Genomic DNA, 22,187 nt, shown 5'->3' on the forward strand with positions numbered 1-22,187 from the left:
AACAACAGAATACAACAGAAAGAATCTCAGATGCCAAAGATACCATCGAAATCATGGACTCAACAGTCAAAGAAAATGCAAAATGCAAAAAGCTTGTAACCCAAAACATCCAGGAAATCCAGGACACAGTGAGAAAGCCAAAGTTAAGGATTATAGGCATTGATGAGAGTGAAGATTTACAACTTAAAGGGCCAGCAAATATTTTCAACAAAAGTATGGAAGAAAACTTCCCTAACCTAAAGAGAGAGATGCCCATGAATATACAAGAAGCCTACAGAACTCCAAACAGACTGGATCAGAACAGAAATACCTCCCGTCACATAATAATCAAAACCCCAAATGTACTAAACAAAGAAAGAATACTTAGGGCAGTAAGAGAAAAAGGGCAAGTAACATATAAAGGAAGACCTATCAGAATTACACCAGATATCTCACCAGAGACCATGAAAGCTAGAAGATCCTGGGTGGAGCTCATGCAGACTCTAAGAGAACACAAATGCCAGCCGAGACTACTACACCCAGCAAAACTCTCAATTATTCTAGATGGAGAAACCAAGATATTCCATGACAAAACCAAATTTACACAATATCTTTCCACAAACCCAGCCCTACAAAGGATAATAGGGGGAAAACACCATTACAACGAGGGAAACTATACCCTGAAAAAAGCAGGATATTAAGCTTCTTTCATCAAACCCAAAAAAGATAACCACACATGTATAAAATTAAAATCAAAAATGATAGGAAGCAATAACCACTACTCCTTAATATCTCTTAACATCAATGGACTCAATTCCCCAATAAAAAGACATAGACTAACAGAGTGGTTACATAAACAGGACCCTACATTTAGCTGCATACAGGAAACACACCTCAGTGTCAAAACCACCTTAGAGTAAAAGGCTGGAAGACAATTTGACAAGCAAATGGTCCCAGGAAACAAGCCGGAGTTGCCATTCTAATATCAGATAAAATTGACTTTCAACCTAATGTCATCAAAAGAGACATGGAAGGTCACTTCTTGCTGGTCAAAGGAAAAATCCAACAAGAACAACTCTCAATCCTGAACATCTATGCCCCAAATACAAGGGCGCCCTCATTCATAAAAGAAACTTCACTAAAGATCAAAGCACACATTGCACCTAACACAATAATTGTGGGTGACTTCAACACTCCACTCTCACCAATGGACCAATCAGGAAAACAGAAACTAAACAGGGAAACAGGGAAACTAATTGAAGTTTTGGACCAATTGGAGTTAACATATATATAACTTTTCATTCCAAAGCAAAAGAATATACCTTTTTCTCAGCACCTCATGGTACCTTATCCAAAATAGATCATATAGTTGGTCACAAGACAGACCTCAACAAATATAAGAAGATTGAAATAATCCCATGCCTCCTATCAGATCACTATGGAGTAAAAGTGGTCTTTAATAACAATAAAAACAACAGAAAGTCCACATACATGTGGAAACTGAACAATACTCTACTCAATGATACCTTAGTCAGGGAAGAAATAAAGAAAGAAATCAAAGATTTCTTAGAATTTAATGAAAATGAAGGCACAACATACACAAATCTATGGGACACAATGAAAGCAGTGCTAAGAGGAAAACTCATAGCTTTGAGTGCCTCCAAAAAGAAATTCGAGAGAGCATACACTAGAAGATTAATGGAACAACTGAAAGCCCTGGAACAAAAAGAAGCTAATTCACCCAGGAGGAGAAGAAGACAGGAAATCATCAAACTCAGGGCTGAAATCAATCAAGTAAAAACCAAGAGAACCATACAAAGAATCAACAAAACCAAAAGCTGGTTCTTTGAAAAAAATCAACAAGATAGATAAACCCTTAGCCAGACTAACCAAAGGGCACAGAGAAAGTATCCAAATTAACAAAATTAGAAATGAAAATGGAGATATTACAACAGAAACCAAGGAAATTCAAAAAATCGTCAGATCCTACTACAAAAACCTGTACTCAACACAACTGGAGAATCTGGAGGAAATGGACATTTTCTTAGATACCAATTACCAAAATTAAACCAGGATCAAATAGACCATCTAAACAGACCCATAACCCCTAAAGAAATAGAAGGGGTCATAGATAGGCTTCTGACCAAAAAAAAGCACAGGACCAGATGGTTTCAGTGCAGAATTCTATCAGACCTTCAAAGAAGACTTAACGCCAATACTCTTCAAACTTTTCCACCAAGTAGAAACAGAAGGAACACTACCCAACTCCTTCTTCAAAGCCACTATTATACTGATACCAAAACCACACAAAGATCCAACTAAGAAAGAGAATTTCAGGCCAATTTCCCTTATGAATATCAATACAAAAATACTAAATAAAATTCTTAGCCACCGAATCCAAGAACATATCAAAACGATCATCCACCATGATCAAGTAGGCTTCATTCCAGGGATGCAGGGATGGTTCGATATAAGGAAATCCATAAATACTATCCACTACATAAACAAACTCAAAAAAAAAAAAAACACCACAAGATCATTTCATTAGATGCTGAAAAAGCATTTGACAAAATTCAGCATGCTTTCATACTAAAAGTCTTGGAAAGGACAGGAATTCAAGGCCCATATCTAAACATAGTAAAAGCAATATACAGCAAACTGGTAGCCAACATCAAACTAAATGGAGAGAAACTTGAAGCAATTCCACTAAAATCAGGGACTAGACAAGGTTGCCCCCTCTCTCCATATCTTTTCAATATAGTTCTTGAAGTCCTAGCTAGAGCAATTAGACAACATAAGGAAATCAAAGGGATACAAATTGGAAAGGAAGAAGTCAAACTATCACTATTTGCAGATGATATGATAGTAAACTTAAGTGACCCTAAAAACTCTACTAGAGAACTCCTACTGCTGATAAACAGCTTCAGCAAAGTGGCTGGCTACAAAATCAATGCAAGCAAATCAGTAGCCTTTATATATTCAAAGGGCAAGCAGACTAAGAAAGAAATTAGGGAAATGACTCCCTTCACAATAGCTACAAACAGCATAAGTATCTTTGGGTGACTCTAACCAAACAAGTGAAAGACCTATATGACAAGAACTTCAGATCTCTGAAGAAGGAAATTGAAGAAGATTTTTCCATCTCAGAAAATGGAAAAATCTTCCATGCTCGTGGATTGGCAGGATTAATATAGTTAAAATGGCAATCTTGCCAAAGGCAATCTACAGATTCAATGCTATCCCCATAAAAATCCCAACCCAGTTCTTCATAGAGCTAGAAAGAGCAATTCTCAAATTCATCTGGAATAACAAAAAACCCAGGATAGCTAAAACTATTCTCAACAGTAAAAGAACTTCAGGGGGATTCAGTATCCCAGACTTTAAACTTTACTACAGAGCAATAGTGATAAAAACTGCATGGTATTGGTACAATGTCAGGCAAGCGGATCAATGGAATAGGATTGAAGACCCAGAAATGAACCAACACACCTATGGTCACTTGATATTCGACAAAGGAGCTGAAAGCATCCAGTGGAAAGAAGATAGTCTTTTCAATAAATGGTGCTGGTTCAATTGGAGGTCAGCATGCAGAAGAATGCGAATAGATCCATTCTTATCTCCTTGTACTAAGCTCAACTCCAAATGGATCAAGGACCTCCACATAAAACCTGACACACTGAAACTAATAGAAAAGAAACTGGAGAAGACCCTTGAGGACATGGACACAGGGTAAAAGTTCCTGAATAGAAGACCAATAGCTTATGCTCTAAGATCAAGAATTGACAAATGGGACCTCATGAAACTACAAAGTTTCTGTAAGGCAAAGGACACTGTTAAAAGGACAAAACGTCACCCAACAGATTGGGAAAGGATCTTCACCAACCATATATCTGACAGAGGGCTAATATCTAATATATACAAAGAACTCAAGAAGGTAGAACCCAGAGAACCAAATAACCCCATTAAAGATTGGGGTACGGAGCTAAACAAAGAATTTTCACATGAAGAACTTCGGAGAGCTGAGAAACACCTTAAGAAATGTTCAACATCATTAATCATTAGGGAAATGCAAATCAAAACAACCCTGAGATTTCACCTCACACCAGTCAGAATGGCTAAGGTCAAAAACTCAGGAGACAGCAGGTGTTGGCGAGGATGTGGAGAAAGAGGAACACTCCTCCACTGCTGGTGGGGTTGCAAATTGGTACAACCACTTTGGAAATCAGTCTGGCGGTTCCTCAGAAAACTGGGCATGACACTTCCTGAGGACCTTGTTATACCACTCCAGGGCATATACCCAGAGGATTCTTCAGAATGCAATAAGGACACATGCTCCACTATGTTCATAGCAGCCATATTTGTAGTAGCCAGAAGCTGGAAAGAACCCAGGTGTCCTTCAATGGAGGAATGGATACAAAAAATGTGGTATATTTACACAATGGAGTACTATTCAGCCATTAGAAAAAATGAATTCATGAAATTCTTAGACAAATGGATGGATCTGGAGAACATCATACTAAGTGAGGTAACCCAGTCTCAAAAGATCAGTCATGGTATGCACTCACTGATGAGTGGATATTAGCCTAGAAACTTTGAATACCCAAAACATAATCCACATATTAAATGATCCAAAAAGAATGGAGGAGTGGCCCCTGGTTCTGGAAGGACTCAGTGCAAGAGTACAGGGGAATTCCAGAACAGGGAAGCGGGAAGGGGTAGATGGAGGAACAGGGGAAGGGAAGAGGGCTTATGGGACTTGCAAGGAGTGGGGACCCAGAAAAGGGGAAATCATTTGAAATGTAAATAGAATATATCAATAAAAAAAAGAAAATACATTACAATTATGAACAATTTTCCAAATTAACCAGAGTTAGAGAAAGGTACGACTTAAGCAACTAAAACTTTTTTAAGACATTTATAGATCGGTGTTTATGTAAGATTAAATTCTTATGTGTATATAAAATGCTGGATCCCATCAACAAATATACTTTCCCCTCAACACATAAAAGCAGGAACTCTGAGGGGGACTTGCTGGTACAACACTCCCCACCATGTTCTGGGCCCTGCCTGAGCTATAACACAGCAGCACCCAAAAATAATGACAACTTAAAAAGCAACTCTGCCAGACAGTGGTGGCCACACCTTTAATCCCAGCATTCAGGCAGAGTCAGGAAGATCTCTGGGGCCGGTCTAGTCTACAGAGTGAGTTCCAGGACAGCCAGGGCTGCACAGAGAAACCCTGTCTTAGAGACCTACCCCTAAAAGAAGGAAAAATTATAAAAGAAGCAACATATGATCTTGACTGTGAAACGTCTCTCTGAACTATCCAAGCAGGAATACAGAAAGCAGGCCCACATTAATGACTGAAATTTGATGAGGGAAAAAACAGGTGGCCACCTCCAATATATAAATACTTGTAACCACATACTAATAGTGTGTGTGTGTGTGTGTGTGTGTATGTGTGTGTATGTGTATGTGTGTGTGTTTGTGTGTGTGTCACTAAATTTATCGCTACAACTATGAGTTAGACAAGGCCATAAGAGACTGTAAACACTAGGCCCAGTGGACTCCTCAGAGCTGGGAAATGTCCTGGAGAAGGGTTGGGGGGAAGCAGGGCAGTGGTACTGCTGGAGCAGAGGGCCCACTGTACCGTGGGGAGAGTGGGCCTGCCCACAGAGGACATGCACAGCAGACCACCAGGACAAAACCCTGCAGGGGCAGCAGGCTGAGGTCTGACGGCTAATAGAACAGGGGAAAGCCATCTGAGACATCGCCATAATAGCTTTCTGAGGAGTTTTTGCTGTTTGTGGAAGGAAAGGAATGGGCGGTAGATTAAAAGGTTCACTGATAGTATAACAATTTTTAAATGACAGATGAGAGAACCATGTGTGCTGCTGGGAGAGCTGCAGGGATGAACATGGCGACCAAACTGAAAACACTTAAGGAAATTTAAGGACAAGTGGGCGAAGGCGAGGAATGACAGCACCAGCATCTGCACATGGTCCTTAAAGGACCCTGTAGCCATAACAAAACAAAACAAAACAAAACAAAACAAGCACAGAAGTGGGGACCAGAATGATGCACAGTTCTGCAGTTAAGAGCACGGGTTGCTTTTACAGAGGACCCGGTTTTGATTCTTGTTCACAACACATGATGACAGCTACCATCTTTACCTCTGGTTCCAGGGGGTCTGATGCCCTCTTCTGGCCTTGTTAAGCACAGCATGTATATGGTGCACAGACATAACATTCAAACACACAGAAAGCATACCATAAAAGTAAATAGGGGATTTTCCCCTGTGCCCATGTCCTCCAGGGTCTTCCCCAGCTTTTTTTCAATTAGTTTCAGTGTGTCAGGTTTTATGTGGAGGTCCTGGGACCTCATAAAACCTCAAAGTTTCTGTAAGGCAAAGGATACCGTGAAAAGGACAAAACGTCAACCAACAGACTGGGAAAGAATCTTCACCAACCCTAAATCCGACAGAGGGCTAATATCTAATATATACAAAGAACTCAAGAAAGTAGAACCCAGAGATCCAAATAACCCCATTAAAGATTGGGGTACGGAGCTAAACAAAGAATTTTCACATGAAGAACTTCGGAGAGCTGAGAAACACCTTAAGAAATGTTCAACATCATTAATCATTAGGGAAATGCAAATCAAAACAACCCTGAGATTTCACCTCACACCAGTCAGAATGGCTAAGGTCAAAAACTCAGGAGACAGCAGGTGTTGGCGAGGATGTGGAGAAAGAGGAACACTCCTCCACTGCTGGTGGGATTGCAAGATGGTGCAACCACTCTGGAAATCAGTCTGGCGGTTCCTCAGAAAAATGGGTATGTCATTTCCTGAGGACCCTGTTATACCACTACTGGGCATATATCCAGAGGATTCTTCAGAATGCAATAAGGACACATGCTCCACTATGTTCATAGCAGCCATATTTGTAGTAGCTAGAAGCTGGAAAGAACCTAGATGTCCTTCAACGGAGGAATGGATACAAAAAATGTGGTATATTTACACAATGGAGTACTATTTAGCCATTAGAAACAATGAATTCATGAAATTTTTAGACAAATGGATGGAGCTGGAGAATATCATACTAAGTGAGGTAACCCAGTCTCAAAAGATCAATCATGGTATGTACTCACTGATAAGTGGATATTAGCCTCGAAACTTTGAATACCCAGGACATAACCCACAAATTAAATGATGTCCAAAAAGAATGGGGGAGTGGTCCCTGGTTCTGGAAAGACTCAGTGCAAGAGTATAGGGGAATTCCAGAACAGGGAAGTGGGAAGGGGTGGATGGAAGAATAGGGGGACGGAAGAGGGCTTATGGGACTTGCGGGGAGTGGGGACCCAGAAAAGGGGAAATCATTTGCAATGTAAATAAAAAAATTAAATTAAATTAAAAAAATAAATAGGGGCTGTAGAATGACTCATTGTTGATAGTACTTGCTACTATTTCAGAGGACCCAGGTTTGATTCCCAGTATCCATGGGGAAGATAACAACTATCTATAACTCCAGCTCCAGAAGAACCAATGCCCTCTCTGGCCAGAGACAGAGACAGGCAGACAGACAGACAGACAGACAGACAGACAGACAGAAAGACAGCATAGAAAAACTCTGATGGCTATTCTTGGCTGCCAACTTGACTACATCTAGAATGAACTATGATCCAGAAATGGAGGGCACATTTTTGAGTGAATTTTTTTTTTTGGGGGGGGGAGATGAATCCACTTCTGGTCTAGACCTTTGAGGTAGGAAAACAAACATAAATCCCCTTTAGACAGACAGACAGATGAGAGACAGATTCATTCCTTTATTCATTGTATAACTTCTGTGCTCTAGAGACCCCTGACTAATGTCAGGAAGGGCCAGAGTCCCACTGACACCCAAAGCAAGGAAGGAGGGAGTGGGGCTAGCGAGTTAAGAACATGCTTACAGCTTAGCACAGCAGCACTGCCTGAACCCAAGCACACACTTAGGAAGAAGAAAATGGGACCTAAGGGACAGACTGGGTTACAGGAGATTCTACTGAGGGAGAAGAGAGTGAGAGAGGGAGAGGGGACAAATAGGAACACGGCCAGCTCCCATGGTCCTCTGCCATGCGTGGCTCTGCTAGTCATCTCCTGGGGAAAAGCAGCCAGCTCATGGGAAAGAACCTCATGAAAACTCTGCGTGCCTAACTGGGTGAAAAGGGATTCATGTGGAGGCCGCTCCACCTTGCAGGGTTCCAGACTGTGACTACATGGCAAGCAAAAAAGCCAGATCCTCTAGGTAAACATAGATGACCAACAAGTCACAAGGCCTAGTGCAGGAACTCTTTGTCTTCTAAAACAGTAACAAATTCTACTCCTCTCTGCTTAAGAATCTAACTGTAAAGACCTAAGAGTATGATTTAGAAACAAAACAAGGATGCTAATTCTAAAACCAAATGTCTCAATAGTCAATATGAAACTACTAAACGACAAACCCAGCAAGTATCTCTCATATAAAATAAAACGTACTATCAAATACTTACCAGGTTCCCACCAGATCTGTGTTCAAATGGAATCATATTGAATTTCTTGGCTGTTTTCCTGTACATGTGGTAGTGTTTGACCCAACTGGACCCAAATGGAGCAGGCCCTTCAACAAAGCACAGATCATTGTGGTTTTCCTCCTGAGGAGGCAGACATGCACAGTGAGAGCACATTACCACACAGCTCACTGGGGAAAGCATAAACATGCAGGGGCTCAGCCCAGCATGGTGACACACACCCTTGGTGCCAGCACACAGGAGGCAGAAACAGATAGGTCTCTATGAGTCTGAGGCCAGCCTGGTCTACACAGGGAATTGAACATCCAGGGATACTGAGAGAAACCCTGCTTCACACACACACACACACACACACACACACACACTGCAGGGACTAGCAGAAGGGGACTGGTGCATAGGACACCTTTAGAGCACTGTGAGACTTTTCTACAGATGACAGTGATGAGTTAGGACAACAAGGTGATTCAACGTGTCAAGTACTTATCACTGAAACCTGGTGACCTGAGCTCAATCCCCAGATCCTACAGTGGAAAGAGAGAACCAGCTCCTGACAGTTGTCCCCTGACCCCACATGCTCCATCCCAGGTGCTCATCCACATCCACATTATTACTATATAGTAATAATCAGAATAAAGGACATACTTTGTATGTGCTAGAATGCCCGAGAGCACCTCAGGCATTCTGGATTGAAGGACAGAAGCACACCATCCCACTGGCTACTTAGCTTTGGTTCAACACAGACAGCACTACTTCTCCCACAATCCTCTACTTCCCAGCTGGTCAACGTGGAAGCCAGACAAATTGGCCATAGACAAACAATGGAAGGAAAGTGTGTAGCCCTGAGCAAAGCTAAGGGTCAGAAGGAGGGAAACAGGGGAATTCAACTCAGAACTTTGAAGGAGTTTTGGCTTCTTTAATTTTCCAACTAGGAAGCCCTCTGTGCTGCATCTGAGCGAAGCAATGGTGCAATGACTAGTCTATACCCCAAAGAGTCTCAAGCTGAACTACCACCCTAACTCTACCACACTGAGCCTGACTGGGTGGTGGGACACCAGTCCAACAAGGAATTTGCAGAGTTCTCAGTGGGTCAGTTCCCATGAGAATAGTGTGTGCACACATGTGTATGCGTGTGTGGGGTGCACTTGCACTTGTTCATAGATGCATGACTCCAGGCTAACAGTGGGTATCCTCCACTACCCATGATTACTCTCTACCTTACCTTTTTTGGGGGGGTGGGAGGGTCCTGTTTTTCAAGGCAGGGTTTCCCTGTGTAGCCCTGGCTGTCCTGGAATGCACTTGTAGACCAGGCTGACCTCAAACTCACAGAGATCCACTTGCCTCTACCTCCTGAGTGTTCCACCTGATCTTTTGAAGACAAGGTCTCTTTGTTAAACTCAGAGCTCGCCAGCTGCCTAGATTGGTTGGCCCAGTGAGGCCCAAGGATGCCCTCTTGCCCACAATGGCACAGCATTATCATGAGACACTCGTGGAGACACCTTGGTTTTTTGATGGAGGCTGTGGATCCTGAGGCTTGAAGTGTAGGCACTTCACCAGCTGAGCCACTGCCCCAGGCCACAGTGGGCTGTTTACAGTGAAGCACCTCACACATGGAGCCATTCACCTTCCTGCTTCTTTGTCACAATGTGATGGAGCCCAGGGGTCACTTCCCAACCACCAAAAGGATGAGCCAAATAAATCACTTCTTTATAAAGTATCAGGTCTCAAGTACTTTGTTATAAGCTACACAAAGACAAGCAACACAACACTAAAGACTCTTTAAGTAAAATACTGCTATGTAGCACTAGTTTCTATATCCATCCATGGTATTCCTAATATCTTTTAAGGTTTTTATTGTTAGTTATGTGTACAGGTATGCATATGTGAGTGAAGATGCTCACAGGAGCCAGAGGCATTAGATCCCCCTTGTGAGCTACAAGGCATGGCGGCTAGGCACTCAACTCTGGCCTTCTGGAAGAGCAGGAAGTGCTCTTAACTGCTGAGCCACCTCTCTGGCACATTTCTTAATAACAGAGACACAGCAGTGGCCAGAACAGATAAGGAATGGGAAGAGGAAAGGTGTTGGGAAGGGAAGGGAGGACTGTGTTGCTGGTAACACAGTCCCTCCTGGCTGTTGTTACCTTTAACCTTGGTTTCCTTAGAAAGCAAACTCCTGGAGCACATCATCAGAGAGCATTCAGCAGCACAGTCAACCAGCTGGGGAGCCCCATGCTGCTGCCAAAGCAGGAATGTGTGCACAGTGTGCCTTCAGGAGCTGGAGAGATGGCTCAGCAGTTCAGAGCACTTTCTGCTCTTGCTGAGAACCTGCATTTGGGTCCCAAGCACCCAGAAGCTTCATATCCAGCTTCTGGTCCTGGGATTTTGTCTGATTTTATTCGTGAGTTCCTCCATTTCTAACCTGGTTCCCTCAAATCGATTCTGTGTCTGAAAATGAAAAAAAAATGCAGATTTCAAGTTCTCCTATGAGTTTTCTTTTTTTTTTTTTTGGTGTGTGTGTGTGTGTGTGTGTGTGTGTGTACATTTTGATGTTTCTGTATAACTAGAACTAAATCTGCAGAACTGAAAAAAATGATTGTTCTTTCCAGTGTATCTCCCTATTGAGATTCATATTCAAAGATAACAAAATGTAAAACAGTCAATAGAGACGATGAGCTGATGACACCAGAGAGGTCTTGCTGTATCATGTTTCCTGATTTTGTTAACCTTAGATGTAAAGAGTAAATAAGCCATTAAAAATCCTTCTACTGGGGAAAAATAAAAGATGTTCACAACAATCCACCTGACCCAAGCTAGTACTACAACAGCAATCTGAACACTAAAAATCCGAAAATAATTATTCTTTCCAAGCTAACAAAAACAAAGTCAGTAACCATTTTTTTCTCTGACTGCACTAAGTACACTAGAAGATGACATTTCTTCCCTGAGAGAGGCAAGGAGGAAGCTCTCACAGACAAATAATATCCATGCAGCTAAAGCAGTTAATGACAGTCTGGAAACTCGGGAGACACAGCTGCCAGTGTCTGCTGAGTGGATGCCCTGAACACGTCTTGCGACTAGAGCAGAGCAGCCACAGGCATCCTCAAGAGTCACCACCACCCAGGGCAGGGACAGCTCTTTCAGCCAGGCTCAAAAACAATTGCATGGATACCAAAAAGCTGTTAATGTGAAACTGTAGAGGGGCTCAGACAGAACATTGTTACTACAATTTCCCCTCCCTCCTACCTACAATGAAAGGGCTGTCATGTTCCTAAGGGCAGAAGAAACTAGAAAGGCTGGAGAACTGGGACCTTCCTCCCAGGGGATGGGAGACTGAGAAGCACAGACTCTAAAAAATTAAACTATTTCCAGATGTTTATTTAAACAGAAAAAAAAAAACAAAAAAAAATTTTATGCCCTTTAGGAAAACACTGGACTAGGGTAGGTGGTGCATACCTTTAATCCCAGCAGTTCAGATCTCTTAATTTGAGGCCAGTGGGTCTACAGAGAAAGTTCCAGGACAGCAGGGCTACACAAAGATACATGGTTACTCATTTATATTTATAAATAAATAAATAAATAAATAAATAAATAAATAAATAAATAAATAAATAAAATAAAAAACAAATAAATCCATTCATTCATTGATACATTGATACATATTATACACACATACACACACACACACACACACACACACACACACAAGACTATAGAAAGGTCTGGTTCCCCTTCCTGTCCCCATCTGCGGCAGCTCCCACGATCATGTCTGCTTCCATTGATTTCACATTGGCATTATTCATCATTTAGTGAGATTATTCCCAACCCTCACTTCCTCCACAAATGTGTAGAGCAGATCTAGTCCAATGGGCTTCGCGCATGATCTCCTGTTGATTAGTGTCACTGCCCTAAATGGCTACCGGTGTGCAGCCAGCCAGCAGGCCTCATGGCACAGCCTCTAATTCTCTGAGCAGTTTCTCATCCTCTCAGACTCATCCTCTCAGACTCTCCCCATCGCTGATCCAGAATGTATTGTTTTGATGGAAGGAAGCAGCTTACTCCATAACCAGGTTCAGTCTCTCCCATCGCTGATCCAGAATGTACTGTTTTGATGGAAGGAAGCATCTTACTCCATAACCAGGTTCAGTCAATACACACACGCGCACACATACACACACACACATGCACACACACACACAAAGGATACACACTTTATCACTCTCTCTCTCTCTCTCTCTCTCTCTCTCTCTCTCTCTCTCTCTCTCTCTCTCTCTCACTGTTTAGCATACACATACACAATGGAGCCGCTATTGCTCTACTGTAAAAACCTGTGACTGCATACCACTAAATTGACTTCTAGTCCGGTTCCTGAGGTTTCTTTGTAGCCCATCCGTTTCCCCAGGTTCACCCACTCCTACTGAGAACTAAAGTCCTATTACCACCAATGCATTTTCAGATCCACTCGACACATTCTTAAGAACAAGCAGGCTCTCACATACTCCATACTCTGCTGCATGTCACCTCTAGACCCCAGTCCCAACCCCAAGGTCCCACACAGTGATTCCAAGTGTCGACTTGCATAATTCAGTAAGGTTTTCCTATCCCAGCCAATAACATCACTCAGAGCAAAAGGAGGCAGAGGGGAACAGCGTGAGGAGGATTTCACCTTACAAAAACAACAAACAAAACCAGTACTGTTCCCAAGACAGACAGACAGACAGGCACACAGACAGACAGACCGACCTCACTAAAACCTCATATTCTCAAGAGTTCTATACATATGGAGGAGGAGGAAAAAGAGTGGGCTGGCAGATCCAGGAGAGTAGCTGATCAGGCCTTAATACTCCTGAAATGCCACAAAGCACAGAACGGGGATCTCTGGACCCATCAGACTCCTAGAATGAGAGGCAAGGTTTGCCAGAAGTGCTGGAATCCCAGTCCTTACCATTAAGAACTTGTTTCCTACAAGTTTTTAGAGGGGGCAGGCAGCCTTACCAGGATGCTCCCCAAATCCTTGCTTATTGATCCCAGATATACCAGGGGGGGGGGGGACCTATTTTCTAGCCCAGCATGCAATCTGAAATTAAGCAGAGCAGGACCTGGTGAACAAGCAGTTCCCAGAAGGATCTGGGAGGAGAGCACCTTTCCTTGCACCTCAGTGTCACAGAGGTCATGACAGCTGTCTGTTCACCGTGGGTGAATCATTCACCACAACAGCGAGCACAGGGAAATGAGTCAATTTTTTTCTTCTATGGTTTAACTAGTCAAAACTCTTCATTATTGCCTACCAAAGGAGAACGACGTACCCACACTCTTAACTACTTCTCAACTTCCTGATGATCCTGAAATCCCTATGGCTCCCTCTGTCCACCCTCCTTGCCCACCTCGTCCCACCCTCCTCCAGCCAGCCTTCTAGGATGGCATCACAAAAGTGCAAAGTTAGCTTTCTAAAATATCCTTTAATTTTGATACAATTTCCTTTCCTCTGGGGAAACCACTACTTTCTAAAAGCCATCTTGTTACTTTCTTACTTTCTATTTATTACTCCAGAAAACAGAAAAATGGGTAAAAAGCAAATCCCTCAGGGAAAGTCCAGCCATTTTTACAACATAAAAGACATAACTAGATGTGGCTGGAAATAGCTTGTTTTCCTTTTTAAATAAAATTACCTCGCCTTTTGAGTATAAAAGTCATTTTAACTTTAATTATTTTACTGTAATAAAATTCTAAACAATTGACAAAATTAACTATAATGTTATAACAAAAAGACATCTAACTTTAAAATTCAGTTGTATTATTTCAGTGTGGTTGACAATATCATATTAAAAAGTAAAACATAACCAGGGTTTTCTTTCAGAAATATGTGGCTTTATATAGTCAGTATCTGCCCTTATTTAAAAAATCACAAGGGAATAAGATGAAAAGCCAAAAAAATGAGTAAATGACTTCTGAGGGAGAGCTGACAGCCCGTGACTTATTTGGGGAAAGTGGCTGAAAGCAGAGGCAAGGCACATGAGTGCACACAGACACACACATGCACACATGCATGCACACATGCACACACATATGCACACACAAATGCACACACACTCATGCACACACACATGCACACGCACACATACATGCACATGCACACATGTATGCACACATGCACACACACACACACAAACACAGATAGACACACACACACTTGGACACAGACACATGCACACACAGAATGAGGCAGAAGGAACAGCTTCAAATGAGCGACACCCAAGAAGCCTCAGAGACCAGAATAAAACTGAGGGATATTTATAAAGGTAGCTAGAATAGGGACACACTCAAGAGTGAGGATTTGGGGCAATTCCTGATGAATGCATATCTCTGGATTCCAAAACATATAGGAAAAAATGTTTCCCTTTCCAGAAAGCTCTTGCCTATTTACTCACAATAAAGAACAGGTGTTGTTGTCAACCAACTGTGCAAGCTCTTCCCTCATCAGCGTATTAATGAACATGGCATTCTGAGTAAGCCTCTCTCCTCTCTTCAGGCTTTGCTCACCATCATCTCATGCCTTGACCTGACTCAGTTCTGCTGGACTCCCTCTTCGTCACAGGTACATGATAAAAGGAAGGGATGTGAGGACGGGCTGAGCAGAGCCCCAGGAGACTGATGGGTTCCTGGCACTCCAGAACCTGGGTTAACTGGAGATGGCTTCCTAAGCTGGAGGCTGTACAGTCACATAGGGCTGGCCTGTCATACAGGGTCTCGTGATAGGCTTAATGTGCGATTCTATAATGGGAGGAGAGGCCGGAGAGAGCATTACATGTAGCTCAGGCTGGTCTCAAAATCACTACATAACCTTGAACTCCTCCTGATCCTCCTGCCTCTGCCTCCCTCCGGGATGACTAGCAAGAACCACCACACTGAGTTTAAATGCCCACCATCTTGGAAGTCTTCATTGTTTCTAATGTGGGATTCTGTTCTCATTTTACACTAGTCCCATAATACACACAACAGACCTAACTGCAGTTCTCATCTTGTCAGCCCTAAAGTTGACAAATAAAGTCTAGAACAGCTGTTTCACAGCATATAGGTTACTCTGAAATATAAATCATTTCATTAAAATTTCTAGTGGGCTAAAGAAATGGCTCAGTGAATTGTCTGTCACACAAATATAAAGCTGTGAGTTTGAATCTCCTAGCACCTACATAAAGGTCTGTCTCCATGTCTGTAACACAGCAGGGGCAGGGAGCATCAGAAAGATGTTGAGGTGGACTGGAACACACAGCTGTGTACATCTGTCTTAACTTCTAGCTACCTAGCTTCTAAACCACAGTACACACACACACACACACACACACACACAGACTGTGTGTTCTGGGTGTGCTGTGTGTGAAGCTGTTACACTGGGTTTCTAACATACAGAGTTTTTCTCTGAGAATATATCATATAAGCAAGGTCCACCCTGGAAAAACCAAGTGTTAACTAAATAAAATCTTTTCTTTAACTTTTTTGAGTGCACATATAAATGAAGTATACAGGGTGTGTGTGTGTGTGTGTGTGTGTGTGTGTGTCCTCACCTTGCCTGACCCATGCCTCTGATTGTTAGTGTTGCACTCACAGGCCAGCTGAGCCCAAGAGTCCTCTTCTCCTCCCTTACTCAAGCACTGATATTATGGAATAGTCTGCCAACTGGCTGGGATTCAAACTCAGGTCCCCAGGGTCATACAGCAAGCACTTTACCCACTGAGCCATCTCAGCCTAAAGCAATCCTTGAGGATATTGCTTTAGGCTAAGATGTGTTGTCTGTGTGCAAGTACACACCAACAACACATCAGGCGATGGCTCAGGCCCTAGTTTATAATGCAGAACATGTGGGTGAAAAAATTATTTTCCAGAACACATTTTAATTATTCATCACCCAAAAATGTGCTGTTTCCTTCTGTGGTTGGATGAAGCTGGCGTCCCCCTAGGGGCTTCCCACATGCTCTTGGTTCCAGGCATGGGTCTATAAACCCACCAACAGAGGCAAACAGGTCCCTTTGCAGCTTTCTACAATTTCTTAACTAAAATAAGGGGGATGGGAAGCATTTTAGCAAACAGAACCTGCTACTGATGGTCCCAGCTGGGAACTATCAGATCCAAGGGGGATTCTGGGTATCAGGAGAGGAACAGATGCCAGCGAGTGACAAACAGACACAACCACAGAGGCGGTTTGAATCTGAATGTATTTTTCTGGGTATCTCCTAGTCCAGTCAAGTTGACATCTCAGATTAAGCATCATATTCATCTGTCAAAGCTTCAGTTTTCTTGGGTAGTACAGGGTGTTTACCCATCATCCAGGGTGCATGTGGTTAAACTAATTCTTCATTGTGGCCTCGCTATCAGGCTAGCCCAGGAGCTAGGGAAGGATGGATCCTGCTTCTAGCTTCCCAGTGAGGATGGCAGCTTTGCAGAGCTTGGAGAGCCGCCTGACCTGCACTGTCATCCAAGAGCACCTCTGCCTAGTCCACCTGCTGCATTCTTCTCTGTGCCAGCCATGCCCGGGCCGCCCTAGGCGCCTGGCGATTAGCTCCAGCTGCAGCCCCTAGTCCCAGCCCGGTGAAGTAACTGGTGAGTCCCTGTGTCAAACTCCCCGAGTCTAAAATGAGTCTTCCTGACTATTAAGTATGAACTGTATCCTGAATCACACCTGGATAAGCTAAGAAGATTGTTTTGGTCAAAGACTCCCTAGGTCAGGTCTGCAAAACAAAAGCAGTTCCTCACAAGCTTCCTTTGAGGCAAATCACACCTAGATAAGTTAAGAATATTGTTTGGCTAAAGATTCCCTAGGTGGGGTCTGCATGTATCTTTAACAGACATAGGATCTTTGTATCCCGGCGAGCCTGGGTGGAGACAGATTGTCTGCTTAACAAGGTCAAGAGTTGAAGGTTGAACAGGATTAACTTGTCTGCAGATGTCCCCAGGTATCCAATTCAATTGCAAATTAACAACTCAAAAGACAGAAAGCCTGGCCTCAGGGATGGGGGAGGTAGCTTTGAGCTTTGCACCAACTCAAATGTAAATTATAATTTGCCCAACACCCACCTGTTCAGCCAGGACACAGTGTGAGGGCCAAATAACAAAAGGAACCTGTGATTTTAGGATTCCTGGAAAATTCTATTGCCTGCTATTACAACCTTTTCTACCATATTTGGAGCCATATTACATATATATCCTGTATATATGGGAGGTAAATGGAATTACATAAACAATTGGAGCAAAGCATTGCAGAATTTTTTGGCTACAAGATGGATTCTTTTACATCTTAATTTGCTCAGTTTTTCTTAGTCCTGGCTCTAGGAAGAAGGAGAGTTTCAGAACTATAGTAAATTGCCAAGTGAGACTTTTGGCTTCTAAATAGAGGAGTTCCACAAAGTCCCACAGGAGACATTTGCTTGCTTCAGTCTGTAAAATTTTGTTTTACAGATTTCACTGGGGCCACTGTGGCAAGAACCAAAAAGAAAGAAAAAAGAAGGAAAAACAAAGACCACAAACTGATGCCTAATTTCCAAAACTAAAAGGTATTAAATATGTGTCTGGAGAGCTGGACTGAGTAAACCATCACTGTTGATGAATCACGGGACTTTGTCTATCCCCAGGGGCATCACTGTAAATATTACTCACCACTGTGGAAAGGACCTGTCAATCTACAGAAATTAAAAGGAAGACGTTGGCAGCAGCTCCAACTTCACTGGTGATGAAGGTGTTTGCAAGCAAGGGAACGGAATCCCTGATGTGCCCGTCATCTTTAAATGTATCTTTAAAACCATGATCAGAAAAATAAAGTTTCAATTGCGAACTATTTCCCTTTCTCCTTTCTTCATCAAGAACATTTACTAAGTGAAGGACTTTGAGCACCATTGGAGACTTTCGGCAGCAGGATGATGAAGGGGCTTAAAGGGGGGAATATAGGGGGTTAGGTGAGTGTGGCTAGGCAGCGTGGGGGAAGGTGTCCAGGCGGGCCTTTGCCTGGGCACCTCTGCCCCTGAGGGACCACACACACACAGACATGGTATAGAATAGAGTTTATTCAGAATAGGGGATGGGAGTTAGTGGTAGAGAGAGAGAGGTAGAGAGAGAGAGGGAGTGGAGGCCGGCCATGACCACGTGGTGGGGGGGGGGGAAGAGCCGCAGGGGCAGAGAGGTGAGAGAGTATGGGAGAGCAGAGAGCAAAGAGAGAGAGGAGGGGCAAGTAGCCCCTCTTATAGTGGTCCAGATCTCTGGGGCGGGGCATACCTGGCCATTGCCAGGTAGGTGTGGGGTGGAGCTTAGACAAAACCCCAACACTAAGTACATCCTTAAAAATCAGAACTAAGTATGCTGAAAAACTATCTCACCAGAGGAACAGATGGGGCATCCTTCGGGAGTCATCCCATTGTAGGAATCGTAAGGACTTAACTCTACAATTAGGTGCCCTGTAGGTGATTGTTAGGTAGTAGGTTGGTGGGCTTTCCATCTGTCTGCCTGTCTGTCTTTTTGTCATTTTGTCTTGTCCAGCACCTATCCCTAACCTTCAACACCACCCAAAGCTGAGGACCCAACCAAGAACTCTTGTTCTCTACGACTGAGCTAAATCCCCAAACCTAACAATTTTCATTGGTAAAATAAAAACCTTGGCTGATGAGATTGGAAGGCAAGGTGGTACATAAAGCCTTCATCCTAAGAAAATGTAGCAAGTGAGGTTCATCGGATGCAGCTGTTAGGAAAATTGCTCCGGCAGAGCAGACATCTGCCCGGTACAGCATGGTGAATCACACTGGCACTGACAACAGTCTTTAGGATTTGGGGACAGTGGGTACATGGGTTTGATTCTGCCAAAATCAGCCATGTTAGGAAAGCTTTGATCATGTAACAAAGCATGTTCAGTCGGCCATGTGCAGCTTCCTGATCCTATGGCCTTCATGGGACACAGAAGCAAAGGCGGTAGGTAGGGAAGAGGAGGTGTTTATGGGAGAGCCAACCCCAGTACAGTGGTTTCTCTGTGTATCAATGACCTTACTACCCCTTCAGAATATCCAGAGGCAGGACACACATCAGCAAAACACAACAGTTTATTCAGTGTTTGGTGTATGACCAAAATCAATGAAATATCTAAAAGTCATTCTGAAACAGATAGTTGTGCAGGCCTTTAGACTTACACCAGCTGTTTTAAGAAGTTAATATTCATGTACTCTACCACCATGTGAGCTTTTATATCTGCACCCTTCCCACGGTGTGCAGCTACAACAGTCTAGTTTTCTATGTACACACAGAAATAATGAAATGCCCATGGCATGTTATTTACAACTGTTTACCTGGATCATGCTCCTCAGTGTCAAAGGCAGGCCTGACAGCAGTCCCGTCACAGCAAGTGTGTGCAAGAGGGGGAAAAGAACTAAAGACCTCTGACTGAAAAGAAGCCACAATGGCTGCGGTGTCACCCCACCCTTGAAAAGGCACCCCCCCCCCCAGTGACTAAAGCCCTCCTGCTAGGTTCCATCTCTGAGAGATCCCCCACCACAATGAGGACCAAGCTTCAAGCCCATTCTGGCTGCAGGAGGCTCTTATTCACCTGTCCTTTGCTTAAGGCCCATTTCCTTCATCGTTTCTTTTCTCCCCTGCTCCTCCTTTTCCTCCTCCTCCTCCACCACATTTTCTCAAATGTGCCTATTTCCTGGGGAAAAGACGCCAGCTGAACAAAACCCACAGACAAGTTGTCTTTTTTTAATCTATGTTCTCTCTCCATGAAGCTTCTGGGGCCACTTTGCTCTCTCAAAGCATCTTTGACAGAGACAGGGATGTGCAGACAGAGCACAGCCCTTCCATGACACTTTTCAAACCATGACACTAAGTTCAAAATGGGACGAAGTGCTTGTTTGTTTGTTTGTTTGTAACAAGCTATATATATTTTATACAGCTCTGGCTCTCTTAGAATGCACTCTGTAAACCAAGCTGGTCTCCAACGTAGAGATTGGCTTGCTCTGCCTCACAAGCACTGGGAGTGAAGGCGTGAGGCACCACATCCAGCTACACTAAGTCCTGCCTCAGAAGGACTGTTTTTTTCATGAGTGTGTTTGTTTTTAATCTATTTAATGCATGTGTATTGCTGGAGTGTGTGGATGAGCACTGTGTGTACCTGCTGTCTCTGGAGGTCAGGATGAGGCAGAGGAAACCAGATCACCTGGAATCATCTAACAAGTGATTGTTGGCTGTCACGTGGGTGCTGGGACCGAAACATGGGTCTTCTGCTGGAGCAGCCAGTACCCACAGATACAGACAGAACTTACACAAATATTCATCCATCTTTGTCTTTTGAGAAGTAAAAGAATGTTTTAAGGAGAGAAGCCTAGTTAAATAAATTTAGAAACTGGTAGATTTAAACAAAATTCTACAGATTTATCACTGAGTTGTTTTAATATAATCATTCAATGGTATGTGTCCAAGACAGCACAAAAACACCATGAATTACACCTGACTCCAAATATTATTTTCATGCAACTTCCTCCTTTCAACAAACATCAGTCTTTCCCTGAAAAGGTGGAGGTCTGCTACACTGCATGATCTAATAAATCTTACTTCGAAAGACTCAGTACAACACATATATCACACTGCACTCTGTGATGTATGGCACATGACTGTGGTACACTGAGGCATACACACACACACACACATACATACAAATCTCTGACTATAATTTGGAACATTTCATTTGGATTATGCAAATTTTGTTCAAAACACTTAAGTTCATGTTTAAAATGTAACCTGCTCATTATGCTGATTAATCTTCCATTATCAATTTGGCTGGACTCAGATCAGTTAGGAGACACAGCCTCTGGGCCAGACTGTGAGAGTATATTCAGAGAGGCCTATATGAGGAGGGAAGACTCACCCTACAGGAGTGGTGCCACTACACAGGCTGGGAAACCAAAATAAAGAAAGTCTAGAAAGCCAGAGAACACCAGTACTGGACTCTGCTTCTTGAATGCAGAGGCAACTCCTGCCACAGGCATGCCTCCCGACTCTGATACACTGTCTCCCTTCAAACTGTGAGCTGAACCTCAGGCATGCCTCCACACTCTGATACACTGTCTCCCCTCAAACTGTGAGCTGAACTACAGGCATCCCTCGCCACTCTGATACACTGTATCCCCTCAAACTGTGAGCCGAAATAAGAAATAACCAGGAAAGTTGCTTCTTGCCTCTTGCTGGGTATTTGGTCCTGGCAACACCTATGAGGATACAGATGCAGGCCTGGCCCACTGCTGACTCCCCAAGAACATTACTTCTCTTCTCCCAAGAGGACTACCTCAACACTAAGTGTGGAACAGAGGACCACAGAAACAATCCTGTATACTCCTGTGGTTTGGACTGATCACTGCCCACACACACTGAAGTTCCCAGCAAAGACACTCAGAAATGCAAATGCAAACATACCAAGAAATCACATGCAGAAAAGAGATCACTGTTAAAGGTGAAGATCCCTAGAGAAGAGTTTGTACCTTTCAACAGGCTTGTCTCAGAGATACAAGGACACTGACAGGGACTTAAAAAAGCAGCTTGCCTCTGGCTGAGTGCTATCCCCAGCACCTCCTCCAGGACCCAGTTGGATGCTACTTCACAGGCAGTCTTCTGCTCCAATGGTAAGTATGCAGAAACTTTGCATGC

The 22,187-nt window shown here is 43.2% G+C and overlaps 1 long non-coding RNA gene and 1 pseudogene across 1 annotated transcript in view; one reads left to right on the top strand and one right to left on the bottom strand.

The window, feature by feature from the left end:
• The window catches only part of LOC127672158 (protein arginine N-methyltransferase 9-like), a 231,974-nt pseudogene that overhangs the window by 173,999 nt on the left and 35,788 nt on the right, over nucleotides 1-22,187 (top strand).
• The window catches only part of LOC127672160 (uncharacterized), a 60,500-nt gene that overhangs the window by 27,615 nt on the left and 10,698 nt on the right, over nucleotides 1-22,187 (bottom strand). Inside the window, exons 4-5 of the long non-coding RNA XR_007974835.1 lie at nucleotides 11,976-12,048; nucleotides 8,508-8,614 (exon numbers count right to left, since the gene is read on the bottom strand). This is a non-coding gene — a long non-coding RNA (uncharacterized LOC127672160). The remainder of the gene's footprint in view (nucleotides 1-8,507; nucleotides 8,615-11,975; nucleotides 12,049-22,187) is intronic.

This window comes from Apodemus sylvaticus, chromosome 21 (genome assembly GCF_947179515.1).
Source record: "Apodemus sylvaticus chromosome 21, mApoSyl1.1, whole genome shotgun sequence".
Lineage (NCBI taxonomy): Eukaryota > Metazoa > Chordata > Mammalia > Rodentia > Muridae > Apodemus > Apodemus sylvaticus.